Genomic DNA, 15,375 nt, shown 5'->3' on the forward strand with positions numbered 1-15,375 from the left:
TGGATACAGCCAACAAAATTTTGTGAATCCATCAATCACTGCAAATATATGTTTGTAAAGCTTGCTTGTCGATTCCAATGGGCCAAGGAAGTCGACGTGGTACGTTTGGAGTGGTATTTCACCTTTCTGTAATATATGTAGCTCACCTTCCTGTTTACCTAGTTTTCTGTTTGAAATAATGCAAGGTATGCAGTTGGCAATGTGACGTTGTATCTTTTCTTCGATTTTTGGTATATAGTAATCTTTGGTTATCAGCTCCATAGTTTTCTTCACTGCAAAATGACCATTATCATGTGCTTTTCTGATAACTTCCCTTTGCATGTTGGTGGGCACAACAATTAATTCGTCGTCACCTACAAGCTTGTACAAAATGCCACCTTTCGTAAAATAGTCGTTGAAAATGGTTTTTTCGCGAAGAACATCTAAAATAACTTTGAGTTCATCATCTTGAAGTTGCGCGTATCGCAATCTAACCAAAGAATCATCGTTTATAGAAAAAACTGCGTAACGGCTAAGGGCATCAACGTGTCTCATCTGGGTGCCAGCTCGATGCTCTACTTCATAGTCGTATTCTTGGAGGAACAATATCCATCTAGCGACTCTGGTGCATAGATCTTTTTTGTCTAACGTCTTAGTGAAGGCATTGCAGTCGGTTACTAACTTGAAATGCAGACCTAGTAGATAAACGCGAAACTTTTTTAGAGCCTCTATAACTGCCAAAACTTCCAACTCATAGCTCGTGTACTTTCTTTCAGCCTCAGTTGTCTTCTTACTCATATAGTAAATAGGATGCAGATGCCCATCTTCAGGCAATTTTTGTAGTAACACAGCTCCATAACCGTCGATAGAGGCATCAGTATGAACTTCAGTTTGAAACTTTTGATTAAAAATGCTTAGAACCGGTTTTTCGCTTAGACATTTTTTTAGTGTTTGAAACGATTCGATTTCTCTGTCTTTCAATTCGAATTTTACATTTTGCTTCGTTAAGTCACTGAGCGGTTTTGCTATCACCGAGAAATTTCTAACAAATTTTCGAAAATATCCCGCAAGGCCCAAAAACCCCTGTAATTGTTTCAAATTTTGTGGTATTTTGTATTTTGTTACAGCTTCAATTTTCTCTGGCGATGGCGATAGCTTTTGATTTTCTACAACATGCCCTAAAAATTCTACTTTTGTTTTTAAAAATTGACACTTCTTAAAATTTATATCGAGTCCATAGTCCTTGCAAACTTGCATTACTTCTTCTAAATTTTTTAAAGCACTTTCTTCGTTTTGAGCAGGGATAATCACATCGTCCATATAAAGTAACACGGTACCTCTACGCACCAAGTCTCTAAAAATTGCATTTATATGCCTCTGGAAAACACTCGGAGAATTCGACAACCCGAAAGGCACTTTCAAAAATTGATACTGACCGTTGTGTGTTACGAAAGCTGTGTATTTACGACTAGACTCAGCTATGGACACATGGAAAAACCCATTTCGTAAGTCAATTGTAGAAAAAATTTTAGCATTTTGTAATTGGTCAAGTTGATCTTCAATTAAAGGTAAAGGAAAATGATCCTTTATCATCACTTTATTTAGTCTTCGAAAGTCGATACACAGTCTTGGCGTACCATCACGCTTCTTTACCAACACAACCGGACTACAAAATTCAGAATCCGAGGCTTCTATTATGCCATCACTTAACCACTGTTCCACCTGACTGTCTACAATGAGTTTTTCAGCTATAGGTAAACGTCGCGGCCTCGAAAATATTGGCGACTCATCTTTTAAAATAATTTTCATTTCAACATTTGTAAATTTTTGTTTATTTGGTTGATAAGTTTTTACCATGTCGCGCACCTTTTGTTTTGATCCTATTTGGACCATTTCACCGATATCAATTTCTTTTTCGTCTGCAGCTATGTCAATTTTCATCATAAAAAACTTTGAATTATCATCACTGTCATTTTCTACTTTTTTGATATGCAACCCTTCACGATCTATCTTCACTTCAGCGTAAGCACAAAAGTTCTCTCCAATTATCACTTCACAATCCAGGAATTTCGAAGGTACAACCAAAAATTCTAGTTCATATATTTCGCCGTCTATCTCAATTTTATATTTCAACGCACCCATTGGCTTTACTGCATTTTTAGTGTCACACTCACCGAAGCCATATAGTGAAATATTACATTCCTTTAAATAAGGTTTATTCAACACATTATACACACTCTCAGTAATGAGGCTAAACTTACTCCCCGTATCAAATAATGCTATTAATTTTTTATCATTCATTATTACATCTTTGTTCATTATGCTTCGTTTTCCTGTAATAAGTCGTGTGTTTCGCTGAGCGCCTTTATTTAAACTCTTATTGTTTGTGCAATTTTTAGCAATATGACCATACTCATTACACTGAAAACACTTTGTCCCCTTTTCTCTACTCTCACAATTAACGCTTTTGTGGCCTTTCGCCCCGCAATTGTAGCATTTAAGTTCATTTCTTTCGGGTTTGTTCACCATCCCCTTTTTTATAATTTCTTTAGTATCGTCTGTTTTCACTTTTTCACGTATTCCCTCATAACATCGAAGCTTTTCCTTAAATTCACGAATATTTTTTGCGCCATATAGAACTGTCTTACTCACACTCATATCGCGTATACCATCAATTACGTATTGAATCAAAGCATTTTCTTCAATGTTTCCTCTTGCTGCTAACTCTTTCATACAAAAAAAATATTCCTGCACGTTCTCCTCTCTCTTCATCTTTCTTTCTGTCAACTGCTTGTGCAAATGAGCGCTATTTACCACAGCTTGAAATTCATCTATTAATGCCTTTTTCAGTTTACACCACGATGTGATTCCCCTTTCACTTAAAATGAACATTCTTGCTAAACCTTTCAGCGACTTCTTTGCGAACACAAATTTTTGAAATTCATCCCAACGCATGAGGGTAGCAGTTTCTTCAAATTCATTTACCCACACATCTATTGGCAATTTGTCAGTACCATCAAACGGCCTTACTGAGTCTTCAATATCACGAAAATTTATTGCAAACCGCGACATTTGCATTGGCATTTCGTTTTCGTTAACTTCACTTGCACTTATACTTGCTTCTCGTTCGTCACAAATACGCCTTCTTTCCCGTCGTTCAGCAGTTTTGTGAGCTTCTTTCCTACCTTCGTTGCCGTCGATAGAAAAAAAACAATCGTCGTTTCTCCTATTCCGCAATGTAGAACAAGCACGTTGTTCTGCGCCGTCGTAGCTGTTGGCTGCCTCGTCTTCGCTGCCAACGCCGTCGTCGTCATCGTCGTCATCGTCGTGATTTTCTGCACCGCTTGCTACGAGTAAGCGTCCCTTTTGCAAATTGTGAAATATGTGTAATTTCACATCAGCCACATTGTAGTCGATCCCCAAAACGTTACAAATGGTGACTAGGTCACGCTCGCTTAAATTCGCATCCACGTACCGAGATTTAACTTCAAATTCCGCGCTGCCTTCGTTATAGGCGAAGCCACAGAACGCTCTAAGTCGTTGGCGGTTACTTCTGTCGCCTTCGCTTCCAAAAATATACTTATGCAGCGTCGTGATTTTGGCCTTACTGCCACTGCGCAGGCTACTTCTAATTAAATCGCCAAGACATGCCATTCTTTTCTTTATCCTTTTCCTTTTCCTTTTCCCGGACGAGCCCCCAAAATATAGGTTTGAACGTTTTATTCAAATTTAAGAAATTTTACAATATAGGTTTGAACGTCTTATTGAAATTTTACAATGTGAGTTTATAAATTTGATTTGAGGAATTCATAAATTTTATTGAGGAACCGCCTTCTACGCCAGTTGAAACACAAGTGCCCTTCTACACAGTTGAAACACAAGTGCCTCGTTTGCCGTTGTTGTCAACCAGGGTTGTTGTCAACCATTCCCACATACATGACTAACAGAAATGCTGAAAAATAAAAATTTTCTGTTGCATATTATTGTTTTTTCTTTCTCTTTAAGTTGCCCAGTGAAAACAAGAAAGAAAAATCGCACCGTGCCCTGTCAACCTGGAAATATTAGTAAGAAAAAACCAAAAAACAAAAAGCCATGCACAAGCAATCACATTTTGAAGTCACATAACTAGAATGTATATTAAAAATAAAAGCGCAACAATTATAACAACAAGAATGACATAAAATGACACCACCAACAGCATTAATAGTCACGGCGATTAAATAAAGCGGCATGAGGTAATGAAAACATTGATAACAGTAAAAAAATGAATGACCCCACAGTTATGGTTAATTAAAAAAGGAAAGAAGAAAAAGAAAGAAAATACTTCAAAAAATGTTTTTTGTTTTGTTTTTCATTTTTATTGCTATACTAGTTTACGCTTTGTCACCGTTGTACGGCGGCGCAGAGCAAATGCAATGTTACGAGTTCATATGGGAATTATAAGCGAGCAACCTGTCGTTCACGACTACATCCAATAGTCTCTTCGCATGTTTACACCTCAACTACACACAACTACATGCATATACACAACTTTGGTTTACGCTGTAACATCGTTATGACCATTACGGTAATCTCCCAGCTATACACACATACATTTCCATATGTGTATACGCACTAATATAAGTGCACAGAAGCTAAACGATGAGCTAACACAAATTGTAGTGAACGCGTTTACAGATATTCTTCACGCCGTTTCTTCGTTTCCTCGGCTTACACGAATATTTTTGACATGATTGTTTATTTATTTACCTTTTTATAAAATATATTTTGCTGTCTACTACAACTACTACCACCTCCTTTGTTCTAAGCCGATTTGGGCGTTTACTAACGGAACTATTTGCGGTTTTATTATTTTCAGCGGTTGGACAGTAGGGCGATGTCACTGACATGTCCGCTGTGTAATCTCCAGGAATCATTTTTAAGTGAACACTTGCAACGTACACCAGTTTAATTGAACTGCAACTGAAATTTACGGAAGTATTAATAAAATAAGAAACAAATATTCGGCCGGCGTATCCGAATTGATTGGTGCGTCACTACTATTCGGAATTCGGAGAGAATGTAGGTTCGAATCTCCGTGAAACACCAAAATGAAGAAAACGTTTTTTCTAATAGCGGTCGCCCCTCGCCATCTCTGCCATGAAAGAGGTGCTCATAAAAAATATCTGCCGTTAAGAGTTAGCTTAAAACTGACGCACACCACACCCAAGGCCAAACACCCAAAAGGGTATATATAGGACTATGAATAAGTTCGTGCGGTTTTACAACAGATGGCGTAACTTGATTATTATTCCATCGATCCACATTTCCAAACATTCATTGGAGAGCTACTGTCGTAAGGCACAAACGTCAGTATAAGTTTTTTATTTGAAGCGTAAACAACAATATTTTTACCAAACTTGAAAATGTCGAATTTCGTGCCAAATAATGTGTTTTTGCGGGGAATTCTTCTTCATTATTTTAATATGAAGAAAAAAGCAGCCGAAAGTCATCGTATCTTGGTGGAAGTTTATGGTGAGCATGCTCTATCTGAGCGAACGTGCCAGAAGTGGTTTGCACGCTTTAAAAGTGGTGATTTTGGCTTGGAAGACGAAGAACGCGAGGGTGCGCCGCCAAAGTTCATGGATACCGAATTGGAGGAATTGCTCGATCAAGATCCGGCTCAAACGCAAGAAGAGGTTGCAAAAACTTTGGGAGTTGATCAATCAACCATTTCCAAACGTTTAAAAGCCATGGGAATGATCCGAAAGGTAGGCCATTGGGTGCCGTATGAATTGAAGCCAAGAGACGTTGAACGCCGTTTTATGGCATGCGAACAACTGCTTCAACGGCACAAAAGAAAGGGTTTTTTGCATCGAATTGTGACTGGCGATGAAAAGTGGGTCCATTACGACAATCCAAAACGTCGGGCAACGTATGGATACCCTGGCCATGCTTCAACATCGACGTCGGCGCAGAATATTCATGGCCTGAAGGTTATGCTGTGTATCTGGTGGGACCAGCTGGGTGTTGTGTATTATGAGCTACTGAAACCGAATGAAACGATTACGGGGGATGTCTACCGACGACAATTGATGCGTTTGAGCCGAGCACTGCGAGAAAAACGGCCGCAATACGCCGATAGACACGACAAAGTTATTTTGCAACATGACAATGCTCGGCCACATGTTGCACAAGTGGTCAAAACATACTTAGAAACGCTCAAATGGGATGTCCTACCCCACCCGCCGTATAGTCCAGACCTTGCGCCATCCGATTACTATCTCTTCCGATCGATGCAACATGGCCTGGCTGACCAGCACTTCCGTAATTACGATGAAGTCAAAAAATGGATCGATTCGTGGATTGCGGCAAAACCGACCGAATTTTTCACAAAGGGAATCCGTGAATTGCCAGAAAGATGGGAAAAAGTAGTAGTAAGCGATGGACAATATTTTGAATATTAAATTTGTAACCATTTTACGTCAATAAAGTTTCAAATTTCGAAAAAAACCGCACGAACTTATTCATAGTCCGATTATAGTTTTTTTAAAAGTACTGTTATATTTTTTTTAATTTATGAGTTATTGATTAAAACTTCAAAACAAAAAAATTAATATGAGTAAGAAATCCTAAAATAACTAAAAAAGAAAGAGTTATAAAAACTGAAACGCAGCTACTAAAAGAGCATATAGAGTCAGCAGTTTAAGAGGAACAGCAATTTAGAGATGTGTTAATCGAAATGGAAAATAAAAGGCAAATAAATAAAAACAAAAGAAACCCATCGAATGCTTTGATGCATGTTTGAGCTGTCGCACTTTTAAAATATACAAATTCATTTTATGACTAAATTGAATGTAAAAGCTCTGGCAAATACAATGCACGCGTGACAAGTGCATAACCGTACATTTCTCTACATGCACCTGCATACATACCTCCACATGCCCTCCACACATGAACATACAAGTAAATATGTATATGCGTATGCGGTTAATGAAAACGTGAATGAAAAAAAAAAACAAAAAAATTGTTGACATAGAAATGCGAGCTTTCGAAGGAAATTGAAAGCAGAACTGCAATGAGATTACATACGAGCATTTACTCTAAGGCTAGCAAATCTACCTATAAATACATATGTGCGTATGGTGTACAGCATACTTTTTAGTCTACTTTCAGCCGCTAAAATTTGCGAAACGCACCTCACTTTCGCTCAAAGTCCACTGATTCAAAACCGCGACCAAGTTTGAACATAATGAAACGTTGAATTAGGTTAAATTGAACTGGCTGTAGGGAACTGAAGTAGGGATAACAAACAACTGCTCTCGGGAGAGAAGATTCTGTGATCAACTGATTTGCAGTGAATATGAATTTAGATTGGTCAAAGATACATCCATATGTAAGTAAGCTTCGGAAAATCTGTTCGCCAAACAAACACAATTTTGACTATAAAATAATGCAATATAAAGGTATACCTATGTATAAGTGAAAGGGGCCAAAACGATATTTTTATGTGGAAATTGTGTCTCACTCCACAGTACTAAAGTGGGGCGCATTGATGCGGTGTGTTGAAGTGCCATGCATTTCAGTGGCTTTTGAAGTGTTTAGCGCTTAGCTGAAGTGTTGGCTGTTCAATGACGTTAAGAAAAAATGCATACACAAGTTGAATAAAAGCGAAATTGAAAAGTGAAAATAAATATTAAAATTAAATTGTTAACAAATATGCGAACAAAGAATGGAAAAGTGCATAATCATTGAAAATTTAATTTATCTAATATATATACGAGGGAGGGATGAAAAGTTTCCAAACTAATCTATAAGTCGCACAAGCAGTTGTGGCTTTTTTTGCTCATATCCTCTAACAAGTGAAATTGGAATTACCAGGGAATGATCAAACACCACTTCAAATCAAAATAGAAATGGATTGAAGAAGGAAAAAGTCTTTTCTATCATATTCAATAGTCAAAAAGTGGATTTCTGGAAGATTGCACACGCACGTATTGGATGTGTCGTTAAGATCACAGTGACCAAGATTATTAGAAATATTGGAAGAACTGGAAGAAGCCGAGCTAAAGGCCAAAAAAAGGAAAGTAAGTGAGAAGGCTAAGATCATAAGGATATTAACTGAACGTACAGAAACGATGTCTTAGGTTGTGTCACAATCAAAAATTTTACCAAAAAACCCGGCCGCATGTAATTGTAGCGATGGCTCATCTAACGCGTGCACTAGTTTGGGTCTAAATCAGCGGCTTTCAGTTGTTTCTTAACGTTATTTTTGAGGAAAAAATACAAAAAAATGTTAACTTTGCCAGGTCTGAAACTTTTTACCCCTCCCTCGTATACTCAACATTCATACGCACTTGTGCGCGTATTGCTGCTGATGTGTCTGTATGCAGGCAAAAACTCAAAAATATGTTGGCATAATTACAAGAGATGTAAATCAGAAGAAATCGAGTGAAATTCAGTTAGAAAAAACACATAATTAAATTAATTAAATAGCGTTATTTTAATCTGAAGGGAAAACGGCTTAATATAAGTAATGCCTTTGCTAGTTTTATTCGAATTTCCTCATAGTTTTAGCTTCATTAAGTTTTGTATTTTATGTGCCGGTAAATATTTTAGCTCATTTTGTTAATAAATCTATAGAGAACCAAAGTGTTGGAAAATGGAAAACTGGGGAGACTTTCTCTGATGATAACTGTTGCAATGCAATAAATCAAACATAAAAACAAATATTTCTTTCAAATACCCTACGATACATTTCACTGCTAACTTTAATAACTCTTCCACTGGAACTTTATGATGGTCAGCTGCGTTGGCAAATATCATTCAAAAGAAAAAAAAGCAGAATCAAATGGCATCATTTAGGTAAATACCACGCATTTGTTGAAGTAAAACTCGTAATTCATTCAAAGAACTGGATGTTCAGTCAAGTGTTTATTTAATTTTCCAAATAGTTATACGGGGCCGCGTAAGTCTGCGCGTAAGTACCATTGGGTTGGGGCGGTTTCAAAGCCCGCTGTAGACATAAAAGAGGAAAGATAGGAAGCAGTTGCTCCCCGCCCAGTTTTTTGTTTGCTGTAAAAGCTTCTCATAGGAAATCATTTGGAAATCGACGGCGGCATAAAAATACAAAACCTTTTGTACGACAACATCAGAAAGTGCACCATAAATTAATAGAGAAGCGTAGTCAAATTACAATATAAAAGAAAATTGTTAATAAATAAAAGTAAGTCGAATGGATTCCCGAAAAATTTATAATTTTCAATATTTTTATTTTAATAATTGGAATCAATATATGTAATTATTTTAATAATTGTAAAAGTTATCGCTGTTTCTGTGGAACCCGTTTCTCCAGAAGTCCCTTGCGGTGATCATCACAACACCTTGTACCTTGATCTCGTGTCTTATGTCGAAGCTTTTTTTTTTTTCAAAATTAACAATATGGCGGCCCTAGCAAATATTTTTCAGATTATTCGGGGAAAAAACCGACAAAAAACATAGTTTTGAGAAAAACACGTTTAACGTTTTGCGAACGCTCCGAAGCGCCCGAGCACCCTTTGTTAATTGTAGAATAACTCGAAAAGTATTTGTCGGACACACAAAAAAGTAAATTTATTAGGAAATGTTGCTGGGTGAATTGTCAGAGTTCTCACTGCGGTTCACAAACAAAAAAAACAAAAAACAAGTGCGGTGGTGGCAACCTAGTGATTTGAGGATGCTTCTCTTGGTAATGCTACCATTTGCTGAGTTGAATATGCCACTTCGGTGGCTTTTTATTCAAGATAATGACTCAAAACACTGCTCAAGAATAGGATATGAATGGTACAAAATGATGTTAAAGTTATGGGTTGGCCAAGCCAGTCACCCGATATAAGCCCCATTTCACACCTTTGGGGGCATGTAAAGAAGCGAATTGGGAAGAAAACAGTAAAAAATAAGAAGGATTTATGGCAAAACATCAAGGAATTATGGTATACCACTCACACAGAAACCTACCGTAGGATTATCAATTCTATGCTAAATCGAATACAAACAGTCATTGGCAACCGTGGTGGATGCAGTGCTTATTGATTTCAGACCTATTTTAAGTACCTTGTTGTTCTTATTATCAAAAATTAATTTTTTTAAAATTTAAAACATCCTTAAATTATTATTTATATTTTTTTATATAAAACTATGAAATAAAATTTAAAAAACTTGTATTTTCCATATGAACGAGGGGCGGGGGTACCGATTTTAATGACCATGTGTGTATATGTATATATAAATATATTATATCAGCAGCCCAAATATTTTATTTTATTTCACACCCATATTTCTGTGCTTCATCCATATTTTCTTGAAGGAAGTTCTCACCCGAGTCTTTTTATTTATTTTATTTGCATAATAATACTAAGGTCTTTTAATATGATAGTACTTCAACAATATTATATCATAGACAACTGGAATATTTTTGACATGAAAGTTTCTTAATCTAAATTTTTACACCAGGTCATTAACAAATCAATCCAATATATTTAACTTAATTATAATAATAAGAAGAAAATAAGTAGTAGGAAAAGGAAAGAAGGATTTAGAAAATAAAAAAAAGTAGTAATTAGAGAATATAGAGAGAAATCGAATGCCCTAATTTAATGCAATCAAACACTTTTAAAGTAATTATAGACTTGTGCCCTGAAGTTAAATCTGTTAAGTCCAGCCTTCGCAGTGTCAGGTAATGAGTTCCACACTTTAACAGCGTTAATGAAAAATAATCTAGATGATGATAGGTAATTAAATGTTGGAACGATGAATTTGTTGCGTCTGCATTGGCGTCGACCTTACTGGTATCAACTTCTCTGTCAGTTGCAATTTCTGGCAGACAAATAACTGTTAAGGCAACAACCCAGTAACCTTGATCGCCAGGCAGAGATATGATCATATCTCATATCATATCATGATCATATCATATCATATACATATCACGGTTATTAAATGCCACATTAAGTTTATGGCGAGATGTGGAGCAAAGTTTGCTTTATACCACCTCAGAGTAGGTAGTAGTAGCTGGAGAACTAATTTGCGCCTCGTTTTTTCTGGCGTGCATGTTGCAGAGACTCTCAGCTTATGCAATGTAGCATAAATATTCTCCACAACCCTATTTATATGGTCAGCACGGGTAAGTTTTGTGCTAAGAATAAACCCCAGATTTTTTACCTTATCCGTAAAGGTAAGGGAACTGGTACCTATCCACAATTTAGGGACAACATGCACCACGCTTTTACATATAGGTAGGACATATGACTTTGACGCGTTCAAACATAAATCGTAGGCCATACAGAAATAGCAGACAAATCACTGTTTATTTTGAAACATAAATCTTCAACGAGACCAATACGACTGGACAAATACAATTTTATATCATCAGCATACGCATGGACATTCACATACTTACAAACGGTAAAAACATCATTGACAAAAATACTAAATAGAAGTGGAGCAAGGATAGACCCATGCGGAACACTAGCGTGTATATGTATACCTATGCTCAGATGTTGATTTTCTAGTATTAACCTTCTGCGTTCTATATATTATTATTATAAAAACAATAATATAACTAAGTAATTTAAAAAATCTTAAGTTAAGTTGATTTTAAATTTAGTTCTAATTTCACTCTTCATAAAAATAAAGGGAATAAAAATTGCTTTAGCAGTTGCTCTCTCTTATGTTGTTTTAAAATTTTTCGATTCAAATATCCATTTGTAGCTTCCCATTTGGTGCCAGCACGAATTGAATACAAACCATTGCTAATTTTTTACAGTTTTTTTTCTATTTGTAGTCTTGTAAGTAAACATTTGAACTTTCTCCTCTTCACCAAGTACATGAATGAATGGCTGAATGCCTATCTGACTGACCGGCCAATCTGTCGTTACTTTGACCGCGGCTTGTTTGACTCAAAGTTGTTGATTTTTAGTCTCGGCATAGCTATAGTTTGTATTATTGTTGCCATTCTTAGCCTCATACCCGCCTGCTTTCAAGCTGATTGGAATTTTTCCGGACCAACTCAACTAACGTACGCTTTTGGCAAAACACCGTGACGGTAAGTGAGTCTTCTGAGATTTGGCGCACGCTTCGCCGGTCAAAAGGGGGACTAAAAAAGTGGTGGAAAAAAATGCTTGAAAATGAAAACAAACAAGAGTAGCAAAAGCAATAACTAAAGGCAGAAGGTTAGGAAAATTTACTTTTCCCTGCTTGTCTGATTTTATTTTCGTTTTTTTTTTTTGTTTTCTTTTTTATTCGTTTTATTGCTTACAAGAGCCTTAATTATTTATTTATTTATTTATTATCGTCATTGTGCGCATTGTGATTAGCTTTCTTTGGTATTTCGATTCTTTTGTTTCCGTTTTTGCCCCTTTTTATGTTTCACTTTTGCATTTTTGTTGTTTTTTCTCGAGATTAAATTTTCCACAAAGAGTCGCGAGAGCGTCCCAACGCCATTGGCATATGCCTAGTAACAGCTTCAGTGATTAACCAGCTGGCTGGCAATAACAATAAAGAAATTCAACAATGTACACAAAAACAACAAGCGTGCAATAATAATATGAGGTGAGGTTTAACAAATGAGTTTCGCTGCTGCCCCACCATTCGCCCTGCTATACTGGCATACCAACACCATACCTTTCCTGCACAGCTGGGACCTTAATGCTTTTGATTCCCCCTTAACAAAACAACAACAATACATGCTATTTTATTAAGCATTAAGAATAGATAGTGGCATAAAATGTCTAAGACTGCAGGTATCAAGTCATGATTGCTTGCATTATTTTATGTATGTATGTATGTATGTACGAGTTTGTGTATACTGCATTCATTGCACCTATCCCTCCTTGTAGCCTTAGTTAGGCCTATTAGTAATTGTCATGCTGGCTTAATTGTGTTATTAGTAGATCTGTAGTGCTAGATTAGACCACAAAATGGCAATCAGCAAGCAACAAATGTGGATTGGTCGGGCAGCCACTGGCCAGCCACCCGTCGTCCACAATTCAGTAGCCTACTATATTTCCGTAGAGTTTACTTTCCATATTGTGTGGTATACCTTTAAGTAAAATTAGCCATTTTTATGTGGTGCTGTTAGCGAAGCATTTAACCGGCACCCAATTATTCTGGTGGCGCACGGCGCGCATACGTCTTAACGTTTATGACGCATTTCTTTCATGTGTATTAGATATATTTTATTATATTTATATATAAATCGTATAATATAATATGGAGTAATAAGGATCTACAGTTTTGTGTTGGTTCCTAGAAGAAAGAAAGAATTTGCGAATTTTATTTTTTTTTAATTATCGCAGTAGTTGGCATTCGTTTGAAGCGTAAATATCCTTTTTTATCTGACGGCAAAAATGTCTACGTTCATTGTTACCTTTTAAAGAAAAGTGCAGCTGAAACGTGTCGTATATTGATCAATGTTTACGGTAATCACGCTCCATCAAATACAACTTGAAAGAAAGAAAGCGGGTAACTGGGTGCGATATCAATTGAAGGAGAGGGATATCGAGAACGGTTTGGTGACGTGCGAGATGCTTCTTGAGCGGCAGAAAAGAAAAGGTTTTCTGCACTGCATCGTCACTGGTGACGAAAAATCAATCGATTGTGATAATACTAAGCGCCGAAAATGTTGGAGCCTGCCAGGCCCATGGAATGAACCAGGTCTATCGACAGCGAAAAAAAATATTCATACTTCAAAGGCTGTGTCGTGCATTTGGTGGGATCAGAAGGGTGTCATCAATTATGAACTCCTTAAACCATCATCTGAAATTTGGCGATCGTTACCGACTGCAGCTAATGAGTTTATATCGAGCTCTCAAGAAAACCAACCGGAATGGGATGGTAGACATGATAAACTGATTTTGCTGCATGACAGCGTCAAGCGACACGTTGGTAAATTGGTCGGGAAATATGTAGAGGGATTGAATTCGTTAATTTGACTCACCCACTGTAATTCCCAGACATTGCACCTTCGGATTACCATCTGTTCCAATCAATGCAGTCAGCCCTTATTGGAGAGCGGTTCACTTCTTACGAGGGCATCGCAAACTGGCTCAATGAATAGATAAAGTCAAAAGAACTGGAATTTTTCGTCAGAGGAATCCATATGCTGACTGAAAGATGGAGTAAAGTTTTAGCTTCCAGTGACACATACTTCACATAATATTACAATATATATTATTTAATTGTTTAAATAATTCATAACTTTGGCTAAGAAACGTCGGAAACTTATTCCCATACCCAATATTTCCCTTAAATGTTGACCCTTACGTCGGATACACTTCTGGAATCAAGCTTACGTATTTCGTGTCACTCGCTGGAGAAGTGATGTCGGGATGCCATTAATTTCGCGAACGATATTTGCCCTTAGTGCTGAGATGGTCGCTGGGTTTGGTTCCTAGGTTTAAATTTGGAGCTACCCTGGGTGTCCAGGATATGCAACCGAAGCGGATAATTAGTTTGTTAGGGAAGAAATCACGCCATTTATGGCAATGGCGCCCATTTACTTAAAATATGTGGGTATACTAAAGGAAGAATGTTGATTCATTACTGGCATCAAATAATTGTTCAGCATGCACTGATAAAAAACATCGTCCCCAGAAATGTCTATGGTATATCTGCAGATGTATTCTTTGTGTAATTTTGCCAAAGATTGCAACGATAGAGTACAATTTAAATGTCAAATATATCACACTGATGATCTTGATGAAGAACAGAAAGTTGCTTCGGATAGTGTCTTGTTGTCGGTGCGTAAAAAGAGCAATAAGAAGCTACTCCAGAGCACATTTTCTTTTCTTTGGTTTGAACCCAGTTCGGCACATTTAGCATACAGCGAACATACACACAAACACGCCTCTTTTATATACTCCTTAACCTTCCCACATAGCTAAGCTTTAAAATGCAAAAAACCTCTTCTCAATCGGGGCATTTTGTGTGAAGTTTTTGCATTACATACAGTTTCAGACAAAATATATTAATCTCGTGCCGATTATTGACTCTATCATCTCTTGCCCAGACAAATATTGTATTATTCCGAATATAATAAAATTATTTAAAAACAAGGAAGTAATAAATGTTTTAAGAAAGCATAAACAATCGTAGAATTTATTTCACTCCGTGACATTATATACGAAAAAATGGCACATATTAAATATTCAGGGCGACAAAATACACGATATTATATTACTAATTATTATTATTTAATATTTTATTGCATAACCAATATTTTTAATGAGATAACTCCATCTCCATAGAAGCTTATAGTCATGGGCGCTATAAGTTGTAAATGATTTATGAGGGAATATTTAACCAAGACTGTTTTGTTGATATTGACACCCTCTCTATCTATCCTCCCTACCTATTTACTATTTGCCAAAAATTGGTTATTGC

The sequence above is a fragment of the Anastrepha ludens genome, chromosome 4, assembly GCF_028408465.1.
Source record: "Anastrepha ludens isolate Willacy chromosome 4, idAnaLude1.1, whole genome shotgun sequence".
Classification (NCBI taxonomy): domain Eukaryota; kingdom Metazoa; phylum Arthropoda; class Insecta; order Diptera; family Tephritidae; genus Anastrepha; species Anastrepha ludens.